Source organism: Ammospiza nelsoni, chromosome 2, assembly GCF_027579445.1.
Source record: "Ammospiza nelsoni isolate bAmmNel1 chromosome 2, bAmmNel1.pri, whole genome shotgun sequence".
Classification (NCBI taxonomy): Eukaryota; Metazoa; Chordata; class Aves; order Passeriformes; family Passerellidae; genus Ammospiza; species Ammospiza nelsoni.
In genome coordinates, this window is record NC_080634.1 from 17,662,976 (window position 1) to 17,674,940 (window position 11,965).

General features: G+C 39.8%; 1 long non-coding RNA gene across 1 annotated transcript; it reads left to right on the forward strand.

Moving 5' to 3' along the window:
* Positions 1-3,693: 3,693 nt before the first annotated feature.
* On the forward strand, positions 3,694-11,526 carry LOC132069892 (uncharacterized). Its single transcript, XR_009417842.1, has 3 exons — positions 3,694-3,791; positions 3,915-4,097; positions 9,072-11,526. It is a non-coding gene; the product is annotated as an uncharacterized LOC132069892 (long non-coding RNA).
* Positions 11,527-11,965: the final 439 nt, after the last annotated feature.

Genomic DNA, 11,965 nt, shown 5'->3' on the forward strand with positions numbered 1-11,965 from the left:
GAACTCCACTACTGGGTTTAACGATAATAGAAGCTGGCAAGTGACTCTTTATTTGTAGAATCTTGTAGAGGACATGAATTGGAAATGAGAAGTATTGTATAGGACAATAATTTTTGTCTTTTACAAGCTGTGTCTGCTTTGCTCCAGGACATCAGCTATTACCCTGCTGCCATGAAGGATTCAACTTGTTGACCTTGCAAAACACCCTGTTCCATGTCTCTCTTTTTGGAAGGTTAGCATCTCCATTACTTGAGTTTGATTTTTTGATCAGAATATGATTATAATATTGGTAATATTTTTTCTATAAGTACCTCCAGCTTTAGAACATGACTTGGCAGCTAATACTCCTTTCAAAATTGAACTGAAAGGAGAGAAATGGCTACTGACTTGTATGTACTGCAGGTTTAAACTCAGCTCGATAGATTTTTGTCAAAGGTGAAATATTTGTGCCTCTATTAATTTTTTTCAAGTTAGCATGATGTTTATAACTCATACACTACAAATGGAAAAAAATAATGTTCTTATTTTAGGGAAGTAGACTGTTTGCCAAGGCCATTTTGACAAAGATATTAAATTGTTTATGGTTGTTTCAGCTCGTCTGAGTTTTATGTAATAATAAAATTTTACACCTGCAGACAAAGTTCCACTCACTGTCTCTGCTTAAATATAGGATGTCAGTGGTCTTGTGATTTGACCTCATGATTTTTGGAGAGCTGTGACACTTCCTTGCTTGAACACATTTGCAGGAAACTTATCTATATGTTTCCAGGCTTATGGGACTTGAGATTTACTATTTTGTGAGAATATTGTGTGAAACTCTTTGTGCCAAGTTTCTGAATTCTTACTTTGAGTCATTCACATCTTTCTGTTTCTGTCATTTTTACATTCTCTGTGGTGGCTTTAGAATCCAACATTCCCCAGCATCAGCCTGAAGTAAAAAATTCCTGGTTCAAGATAGTCACTTTTAAAAAAATTTCTTTCTGGTTGTTGTTATTGTTTTAAATTACATGTTAATCCCAAGGTTCTAGTAATCAGTTTCTCTGGGTGTTTTCTCCCAGTTGTAATCACCATCTGGTCTCTTATCATGCTCAATTACCATGATTGCTAACTGCACTTGCAAGATTAGCTCTTTAACCTTAAATCAGTCACAAATTCCACTGGATTTTCACCTTTTGTTTGTTTAAAACTCTCTGAACTATTCCACTTTTATGAGTAGCAACATTCTTCCCAAATTAGCCTCATTTGCCTGAGTTAACTGATAACTATTACCACAATTTTTCTTCTAGCTGTTGGTTTTTTTCACTGAGGTACTCCAGTTGCATGTAGAGAAGGAGTAGTGAATTCCTAAATTCCTATAACTCACAAAGATATTTAATTGTTTTTGACCAAGTGCAGGCCAACATTGTCCATGTATTGCTTAGAGAAGCCTTATGACACATGGGGAGAACTGAGAGCTGTATTGAAGCAGTCTCCCCACAGTCTTGTAGCCTGTTCCCTGACACTTGAACTGGATTGATTTTTCACACTGCAAGAAGGGGCAGCTCCCAGAGGATCAGCTTTATGTTGCATGCATGGTAAGCATAGAACTTTTACTTCCTTAGATAGTGGGGAGGTGGCATGATACCCACAAAACATCCCAAACCTGACATACAAAATCCAAATATACAACTAACATCCGGCTTTGATATCAGGTAGACTGCATGCATTCCTCCCTTTCATGTGCAGAGAGGTTTGTTCCTCTCTGTCCTTTCCTTTTTTAATTGGCCTTGGTCCCTTAACCTCCCTTCTTGGCCACCCAGCAGCTAATCAGTGCAATTAGCCTCTGCCTCACAACACGAATTGCTAATAATGGCCAGCTGATTTCCTCAAAAATACCTGAGGAACCTGCACAAGGAAAAATAAAATGAAAATCAAAACCCACAGTGACATCGGGCTAGAAAAAATGGGACCACTGAAAGACAGGATGAGATATTTGTCACTACCTGATTTTCCATCTATGTGTGTGCAACATATAATTCCTTTCTACAAACAATGGAGCAGTCTGGCACAGAGCAAGCAGGGAACTGAAAGCTTTACCTGTGTTAGGATGGGCTCAAAATCCTGGTAAAGGATTTATCATTAGTTTATCAACTTGAAATGATAGATAGCAGAGGTTTCTCTGAAAAGGTCTTATTTGCAATAGCATAGGTTTCATTAGCATATCTCCTTTCTATGAGATAAAAAAATATGATATGTATGGTGAAACATCACATGCCTCTGGGAAATAAAATATAAGAATATGTTACTTCAGCTGAGTCCTCAACAAAACTGAACTCTTACACTTTAAGGACCTTAGGCATGCAAGCTGCAGGCAGGGAGTAGATTTACCATTACACTGATGACTAAACAATTGTTTTCATTTTCCTTGATGATAACTACTGTGAATATAGCCAGCCAAACACTTTCAATACCAATTAGACTGAATCTAGGTGAAAAAATCCTAAAGGGATTAATCCAACTAAAGAATGACTACCCACCAAAAAAAACCCCAAAAACCAAAACATACAAATTGTCTAAGGAAAGCATAATTGTCAAGCATTTATTTGCTTAATTCATATGCATCCTGTTCCAGAAATTCTTTATTAGTATTTATATTTTCAACATTTTTATTGCTTTTTACTTGTTTCCTCTACATCTGTTTTGCCCATGGAAGTGACAGTATTTTCTTTGTCAAGCTTGAAGTAAAATATCTTAGCATCTACTGGGAGAAATGTTACCTCAAGGTACAGCAATTCTTTCAAGAGTAAACACAAGTTTTCTATTTTCTGTAGTTGATTTATTATCCTTGTTGCTTATAAAATTTTAATATAGACTGAAAAATTTCTGCAATAATTCAGAACAAATATCAAACAGGTTGCCAGGTTCTTACGCCACAATCCCTCCTTCAGCTCTGACATCTGGTTGTTGCTTTCTATATCTCTTGCTTCCTCTCTGCCTCTCAAAGGCAGTAAAGTAGTGTGTCTCAGGGAGCAGCATCCAAGGGCTAGAGCTCCTGGAGAAGGGTCAAGCAGCAGAGCTGCTGGGTTCAAGGGCCTGGCACAAAGCATTGAATAAGGTAATTTAGTGCTTGGCATGTTCAGTGGAAGAAGTAGTAGCACAAGAGGATGCACAGCTGGCTCTATTGGTATTTTGTGAGAACAGGGCAAATTTCCTGTCTTGGATTTCTACTCAGATCTAAACAGAAAGTCAATACCTAAACTCCTTGAAGGGTGAAATGACTGGAAAGTAAATGCTGCAGTGTCTGATGCAAGCAAACCATTCAGTATGGTGTGTGCATTGCTGGGGGTTGTATTTATGTAATTATTTTGCCAAAGTCTCTCAGAAGGGGATTGGGACCATAAAGTCTCCAAAAGGATGCATTGGAATGAAAAGAAAAGAAGTGGCTGTTTTGTTTCACCACTCATGCACAGGTTGTGAGTGATACAGATCTTTCTGGGCTGGGGATAGCTGATAGCTGAAGAAGACAACCAGCTGAGAGTGAATAGGAAACCGTGGCACGCTCTCTGTGAATGCACCCTGAGGAAGGAATGGGAGCAAGGCCCTGGGGGCACTGAAAAGCCTTAGTGACCCTAAAGAGACTCACCTGAGGCCTCCATCCACACCTTCTATTTAAACCAGCTCTGGGCTCTTGGTTCCTGTTTGAGCTCTGCGGAAGGAATGTTCCTCTTCAGTGTTCTCAGCTTCCTGATCTAGACTGTGATGTCTGGACTGACCTCCTGGCTTGACTTTGTCCACCATGAAGGCCCAGCTTGGTAATTACCAGACCAGATCCTAATGCTGGCCTGTGGACTGGTTTCCTGCCTGGCACCAGACATGCTTTATTGCCAGGAGATTGCCTTATGACCTAAACTTTTGTCTGACCTTGGCTGCTGCAGGACCTTCTATTCCTGGATACCCTTAAAGGTTGGGCTTGGCCAGTGAGGACTCTCCTCTCCTTGCTGTGGGATACCTTTGGTGGCCAAGCCTGATTTTGCTACAACCTGATGCATGGAGATTCCTCTGAGCCTTCCCAGCAGCCTGTGATGTGATGCCAGAGGAGCAAAGAGAGTCTGAGGAAGGTATGCTGTTCTTCCTCACAGATTACCCCATCTTGTGAGAACCTGGGCTCTCCTATAGGTATTTCATGTATTTACTTTCAGCAAAAAATCTTTCTGCTCACCTCATGAACCAAGCCCTCCATGTCTTTGAGGCACAGCAGCAGCTGGGGATAAGCATGTTCTGTTCCAGGTGCCCTGAAGTCCTGCTACAAAAGCCCTGCAGCCATGATATCTTCTGAAAAATCCTTTCCTTAATATTTTTTCTCCTGAGAGGCTAGAGACCTCAGGAACAAAATGTAAACAATGATTATCTGCTGCTGTGGAATGCAACAGGTGCATCTGTGATTGGTCTCAGAGTTGTTTCTAATTAATGGCCAATCACAGCCCAGCTGGCTCAGACTCTGTCCGAGCCACAAGCCTTTGTTATTCATTCCTTCCTATTCTATTCTTAGCTACCCTTCTGATGAAATCCTTTCTTCTATTCTTTTAGTATACTTTTAATATAATATATATCATAAAATAACAAATCAGCCTTCTGAAACATGGAGTCAGATCCTCTTCTCTTCCCTCTTCCCCTGTGAACACCGTCACACAGCCCCACCACCAGGTGAGGCATGGGCTTGCTGTGTCCTGCTCTCTGCCACACGTGTGACTGGATTTAAAAGTGGTGCTTGAACTGTGAAGCTTCAGGTCCAGCTTGTCAGGGGAGCTGTGCCAAGGTTAAGATAACTCTCCACCTGATTATGAGTTAATTGGTACGTAGGAGAGCAACTCCCAGCCAATTGGAGGCACAAGATGTACATGGAAATGGGATGAGAGGCTTCTAAAACAGGAGGTGGAGAAAGTGCACCGCATTCAAAATCCATTAGCAGGAGCTCCAGCCAACCTCAAGCAGTCATTTCTAATGCAGCTAAAGGAAGGTAAAAGTGCTGAGCTTAATGGTTTTACTGATAGGTCTGTACTTTTGGAAGTAGTATGCTGCATTTACTTAAATGCTTCCATGCATATTTGCAAATATAATGTCTATTGATGCTTCTCAAATGTATTTGAAATAATTTGTGGGTCTGTGTGCCCTGATGTTATTCACTGAGTGTTGCTTCAACTGCCAGATACTAAAAGCCCTTCAGAATAAGACTTAAGAGCAACTAAAAGGATACTAAAGGCAAGTATTCATAAATTAAGCAAACTTTCTATATGGCTCAATAATAGAATTAATATCACAGTGGGGCACACCCACATATGACTGCAAATACTTTGTGGCCATGGCTTGGAAAGATGTCTTTGTTTGGATGGTGTCTGTCCCCTCAGCTGATCTGTGCACCTGTCAGAGCTGATTGAACCTGTGGTGCAGGTATTGCTCCACCTCCTGCAGCCCACTGAGGTTTCTGTTCCTGTGCTTCAGGGAACAGAGCAGTAAATGAAGCTTTTTGTCTGGGAGGTAGCACACAGGAATCCCATAAGGAAAGTATAGGTGAAAAGGGAACACAACTTGTACACTGCATCACATTCTCAACTTCCAGAACAAAGAGCTTTAGGTTTAGCTTTACAATTGAGGAGAAGGAAAGGAAAACCATACTCAACTGCTGGCTATTTCTAGATCTTGTTCTAACTGTACATATAATTAGGAATTAAGAACTTAATGAAAGAATATTTTATTTTTTTCTCATAAAATGGTCAGAAGCAGAGTGCAATTGTCTTGATTTTTTTTTTCCAAGACTTTCACACAGCTCAGTATCCTTTTTTTTTTATTCTGTGGAGTGGAGCTGCACAGTTTCCTTGACATTCAGCTTTTTAACTGCGTTTTTCCTTATCAGGAGAAAGACTTTATATGACCTGCAGACTACAAAACAAATGCAGGGATTTTTTACTGTTATTTATTTTTTTTAATATGCTTTTATGTTGCACATGTTGCTTGAAAAGTTTGTGATCTCATATTCTTAAGAGACATGCTCACCTGTGTCCCTAAGTGGAGAAGCTCCATTAGAGTGGAAATAGGATAAATTCTAATGGGCTTCAAAATGATTACTCTAAATTCTTGGTTACTTTGAATATTGAGTACACAGCATCTACTAGAGTTAGTAATCTTATTTTCTTGATTTTACTTTTGTAGGTCTTTCATGAAGATAGAAAGCAGAGGCAGTTTTTGTGAGATATTGTGCTCTTGTATTTCATAGGTATGTCCATGACTACATAGTGGCTGCCTAGTCTCTCCCAGAGGGCAAAGAAATGAAGCATAGCACATTTTAGAAAGTGTTTGTGTAGGGTGGATGGATTTTGATGGCTGCTGCAGGAGTGGAGTATTTGTTGTTGCTGTGGAAATGTGTTTACTGGGGTTTAGACTTTAGTGTGACACACTTCCATCAGGTAAAAAGTAGTTTGTATGCTTGGAATAAGAGTTGAGCAAAGCTGGAGAGGCAGAAATGCAAATCTGGAGGAACAAGGCAGAACCTAATGGGTGGTGATATCTAAATAATATTTTTCACTTTTCCTGAGTCAGGATAGTGTGATGATCAGTGCTTCTATGCAAGATTTTTCTAATGAAGAAAACCTAATGAAACATAAAACATTTTTCACAAAGGTCCTGTGGCTTATTTTGACTCTTAAAATATTAAATATTGAAATATCTTAAGTATCTAAATGATCAAAAAGAACACTTAGTGTGGGGAGAATTTTTGTTTGTTTCTTTCTTTTGGTGGTTTGTATTTTTGTAGGGGGGTTTTTTTGTTTATTTTGGATTGGGGTTTTTTTTTTTGCCTTTTTTTTTTTGCCCATTAGGATGCCTAAATAAAGCTATTATTACTCTTCACCAGTCTTACATCTCAACACCATTATGGCCACAGAAGTATTACAAAACTTACTCCTTTTCTGTCACGCCAGCTTCACACTGGAGGAAGTGCAGTGCCAGCGCCTGTATTAAATCTGCAACCAGTGCACAAAGCATTGTGTGAACTACTCAAACTAGTCACAAAAACTGGAATTATGACCATCCATGATGCTTAATCAAATCTGCTTCAAGGAAACTGTGATAGAAATCTGATGGCAGTTGCAACTGAGCCTTTTTTCAAGGCCGAAAATGTGTTATTAAGAAATGCTTCTGCCCCATATCCTGTGATGGTTAAGGCTAAGTAGTGAGTGGAATGTTGAGCTAGCAGGTTCCCAGACCTCCTGACACAGAAGACCTTTGTTTGTTATGCTGGCATGTGTCCTAATGTCTGTGCCTTGGCTCTCTTGTCTTGTCTGCTTGAATTCCCTTTAACAGCATTTCCACCATGGTCACTAACAGCTTGTTTGAAAAGAAAACCGAGCTAGGATAGGTTTTGAGACATACAGATAGTCTTAACTTTTGCTTACTGTCAAATGAAGTAAAGTAAAAAAAAACCCAAAAAACTCTGCAAAACCCCCAATAAATCTATGTGCATCATCCTTTGCACAAAGTGTGCAATTTGCTGCTTGCCTGGTTAATTTAAGTACCTGTGTGCCAAGGCTGTAAGGAGAAATGTGGAACTTCTTTCTGTAAGGCAGACAGTGGCCTTTAACATAAAACTTGCTATTTTGGTATGAATATTGGAAGCAGCAATCTTAAAATTTACTTTCAGATGACATTTATGAGCTAAACTCAATCATTTATACTTGTGGAAAGCTGACATTGAAAGAACTTGTCTTTAAACTAGAGTGGATACTTGGGAAATTTTTTACATTAGAACACCTCTATTTATAGGCTAGATTTAGATGGGGAACCTGGCAAGCTGCCCCAACAACACAAATCACTGGAACTTTTGGGTCTTCTTGTGCCTGTCTTATCACTTTAACATCGCATCCACAAGGTATTGACTGCAATGGGAGCCCTGGTTATTTATAAACATTTAGCTAGATTGGAGGGGATAGGTTTATTTTTTTATTGAATAAAAACATGGAAAGTTACAGTCTGATTTGTGTGTAATTATGCATGCAGCCAGATCTTGGCATGAACTAGGGAAAAATCTTTTGTTTGAACTTTCTGGAGCTTCTATTCAAACTTCTAATTAACTTTTTCTATGTAATTCTCAATATGTTTCTATTGTAATTCTCAATATGTTTTGATAGCGATCAGGGAATAAAGGTAAGGCTTACTGTGGCTAATTTAACACCTGTAAATTCCTGCAGATGAGCAAGTAAGGAATGCATTGCCTTTTGGGAGGGAGATGGAAAAATGTAAGCCTTGGGTTATAAAAGCAGTAGTTCAAATGCTATTTAAATTGATTCATCAGTTGTATTTTTTGTCTGTGCAATAATAAACATATTAGTCCTAATGCTTCTATGCAGATAAATATAAAATACAAAACTATTCAAAGTTTATTAAATCAATTTTTTAAAAGTGACAGTGATCTGTGGCCAAAAGGTCAGGCCAGGATTATTTCTGCACCTTTTCCACGTTCTTCATTTCATGCTTTCTTTGGGGGATGGGAGGGTTCTTTAAAGTCTTTTTTTATCTCCCTGAAATATTTATGGTCCTAAAAGAATCACATATGGGAAACCAGTTCAGTAAGGAACTGCAGCTGATGGATAATCTTAAATTTATGTACAGTGTCAGTGTCTTATTGAATACTCGCTGTCTTGTTCTGCACAGTGTGGTGTATGAATGTCAAGTTAGTCAACCAAAATTAAATCATGTACACTCTTGTGCAGAAGTCAGCCTTTGTACTATGTAGGATGAATTTTTTTTTTTCTAATAGATTGTGCCTTGAAACTGATTTAGGAATACTTTAAACAAAAGTTAGATAACTTCATTTTAAATCTATAAAATCTCCAGAGCAAAAAGAACTTGGAGTTTAACTACTATTGTGTGCAGGGTGGTTTTGCCATGAAGTATGGGCTCTACAAGGCTTCAAAAGCCTTCATAAGGATTAACTTTTGGCTCAGAAAGAGTTAAGCAATGCTGCCAAACCCCAAAAGGTTAAATGACCCAGATTTCTGCACTGAAAGAATTTCTTGAGACTTTATTTTCTGCATGTGTAGGGTGAAGAAGCTGAGCATCCAGAGATGAAAGAGTAAAATGAAGCAGCTGGGAACAGAGTTCAAGACTTATCATTTGTTTGTTTGTTGCTTTTGTTTGTTTGTTTTAAAACTAAATGGCACTTTTCCTTGTGAAAGATGGTGAGTCACTAATTCATGCTCCTCCTGTCTCAGATCAAAAAGGCAGTGGCTGAGGTGAGAACACAGCAGTCACTGGCGGTGAATTCTAATGGGATCGTATTTTATAATCCTGATTTTGGGAAAAGAGAAACACTGACCCAGAACCATAACAATTGAGGTGCCAGAACAGAGAGCATTCTTGAATGGCCTAAGGACAGAAGGCAACTGCCTCCCGAGTGTAAATCTTTTGGTTCCTGTGTTGGGAATGCAGCTGTGCTGCCTTGAGGTAAAACCCCCAGTGACTCCTTAACTGCGAGGAGGTTTTTGATGCCTTTATTGTAGTGTGGTTTTAAAAAGGAATTTAAATGTGAGTAGTTGCATTTATTTGGACGATAGTGGTGCTTTCTGAAGGCTGACATTTACTACCTTTTCAGCTTTCTTTTTTTGCTTTTGTCTTCCTCTTATTCACGAGTGTACTTTGAAAAGAGAAGGTAAATCAATTGAGTTCTGAAATCAGGTTATATTGCCTTAAAACATGTTTAAAGTATCCTCTTGGTATTCCCTCTTAAAAGTAACTTTCATCTAATAACACTCTAAGTTCCTGGCTTTAGCTCTGTGTCTTCAGCGGATTTGCTTTGGCTCCCCTGAGCATGCCATGGGTAGATAACTCTTGCTGTATGTTAGGCTGGGGTTTTGCTGCAGGCGTATTTTTGGGGATCTAGATGGCAGAACCACACTCCCCTGCACGTGTCTGTGGTATCAGCAGTGAGTGAGCATTCTCCAGCTGGCACCTGCATCACCGTGGCACTGGCATGGTGCTCAGGGCCTGCCAGCCCCTGGCACCCCCAGGGCTGCCTAAATGCGCTTACTGGGTGCAGCTTCCACACCAGTCATGCTGAGGACAGGAGTTCAGCTCCTCTCATGCTCCTTTGGGCCACTGATAATGCTGAGGCAAAGCAAATAAACTGAATTCTGAGCAATGTTTTCAAAATAGATGTTCTTTCACATTCAAGTGTTAAAAAAATCACGTGGTTAGAGGTGCTTTTGTAGAGTGCCAAAAAGCACTTGGATTTTTTTTTAATAAAAAGCTTCTCCCAAATCTTCGTGCATGCTGAATGACATTTTAAAAAGTCAAGCACGAAATGGCATTCATCAAAATGCTTTTTGGTTAACAAAAACAAAGTTTTATTCCTTATTATTTTCATCACTCCTATAGCTGTTTTTTTAACAGTCAAGCTGTTTTCAGAATTCCTTCCCTGAAAAAGAACATGGTGTGTCTGAAGGCAGTGTGGGGTGGAAAATTTTCCATTGACACAGGCATTATTCTTCAAGATTATTCTGACACTTTTACTGCTTGTTAAATATGGGAAGGGTAGGAGAAAACAGAGCTTGGGGTGTGCACTTGTGTGCGCATGTATGCAACAGAGGTATGTGTGACTAAAGTTAGCTTTTTATGAGTCTCCAGAAATTTCAGATCTTATTTTGAAAAAAGGTTTGGGAAGGTTCATAATTCTTCTGAATTGCTCATCTAAATCATTCACATAACCTTTTTTAATTAACAAGAAGTGGGCTCCATAGTGTCTAAATCAGAAGACTGAGTCTTGTTTCTGCCAATTATTTTGCGTGTGATCTGAGAACGCTGTGTATTTTAATTTTTATCTTGCTGTAATACCACCTTGATTCCCTGGAAGTATGCTGACTAATCTTGGTATAGGAAAAATATTTGATGCCAGGTGAGGGCAGGAACAATTGGCACAAGAATGCTCTGGCAGAAACACCAAAATAATTCTGATAAAGATAAACTCCTTTTAATATACTTTTCCACATTAAAAGGAAAAAATCATAGATAAATACAATTCTTATGCAAATTATGTATGCTGTAGAACTTGTTTTTTCTGTGCTTTAACTTCTGTTCACTGTGATATTTTATCTTTTTTCAAAGTCAAATTGAATTGTTTTTCAAAAGACAAACCTATGCTGTTCTAGTCTGCACAATCTGTACGTTTAAACATTCTCTGTGGCTCATTACTCTGTAGGTTTAACAGGTCTGGAATTGATTGTGATTGTCCAGAATAAAACCTGCCTTTTCCCTGTCCTGTGACCTGCAGCCTCAGGAGCTGCTGCCCCAAGGAGGTGAAGGCTCTTTGTGGGAAGGTCATGCACAGAAGCAGCTCTGGGGCTTTTAGTGCCAGACAAAGAGATTGCCACCCAAGCAGAGACCACTGTCCCCTTACACTTGTTAACTGTGCTGTGTGTGAGAGCAGTGCCTTCCTCATTCCAACTGAAATGCAAAATTTTGGCTTAATTGTTTGTTAAAAATAAAATTAAAAATTGCTAATTCGGCTTCTGAACACTTGATTGGGCACGCGGGAGGGGAAATGCTTTCCATCCTAACACTGAGCTCAAGGTGTTTTAAAGCCAAAGCTGTCACCACCCCTGCTGGACTCCGTGGGGACAGATGTGTCAGAGATGCTTGCTTGTCCTGCCTGGCCAAGGTGGGGCTGTCTGGCCACTGGTGGCTGCCACTACAGCAGCAGTGCTGGCAGCTCCTGGCCTTAGGGCTGGCCCTGACGCCTGTGGGGAACAGCTGGGCCCCTTAGCTGCCCGGGGGAATAATTAATGCTGCCTGGGGGTAATTAGCGCTATGATCATGGCTTGGCAAGGGCAGGGACCCCTGGCTGTTGGGTCTCCCACCCCATGGCTGGGAGATAACACAGGTCAAATCCCTTTTGTCACGGTGGCTGTGAAGCTGTTTGTGTGCCTTGCTGAGTGTTACA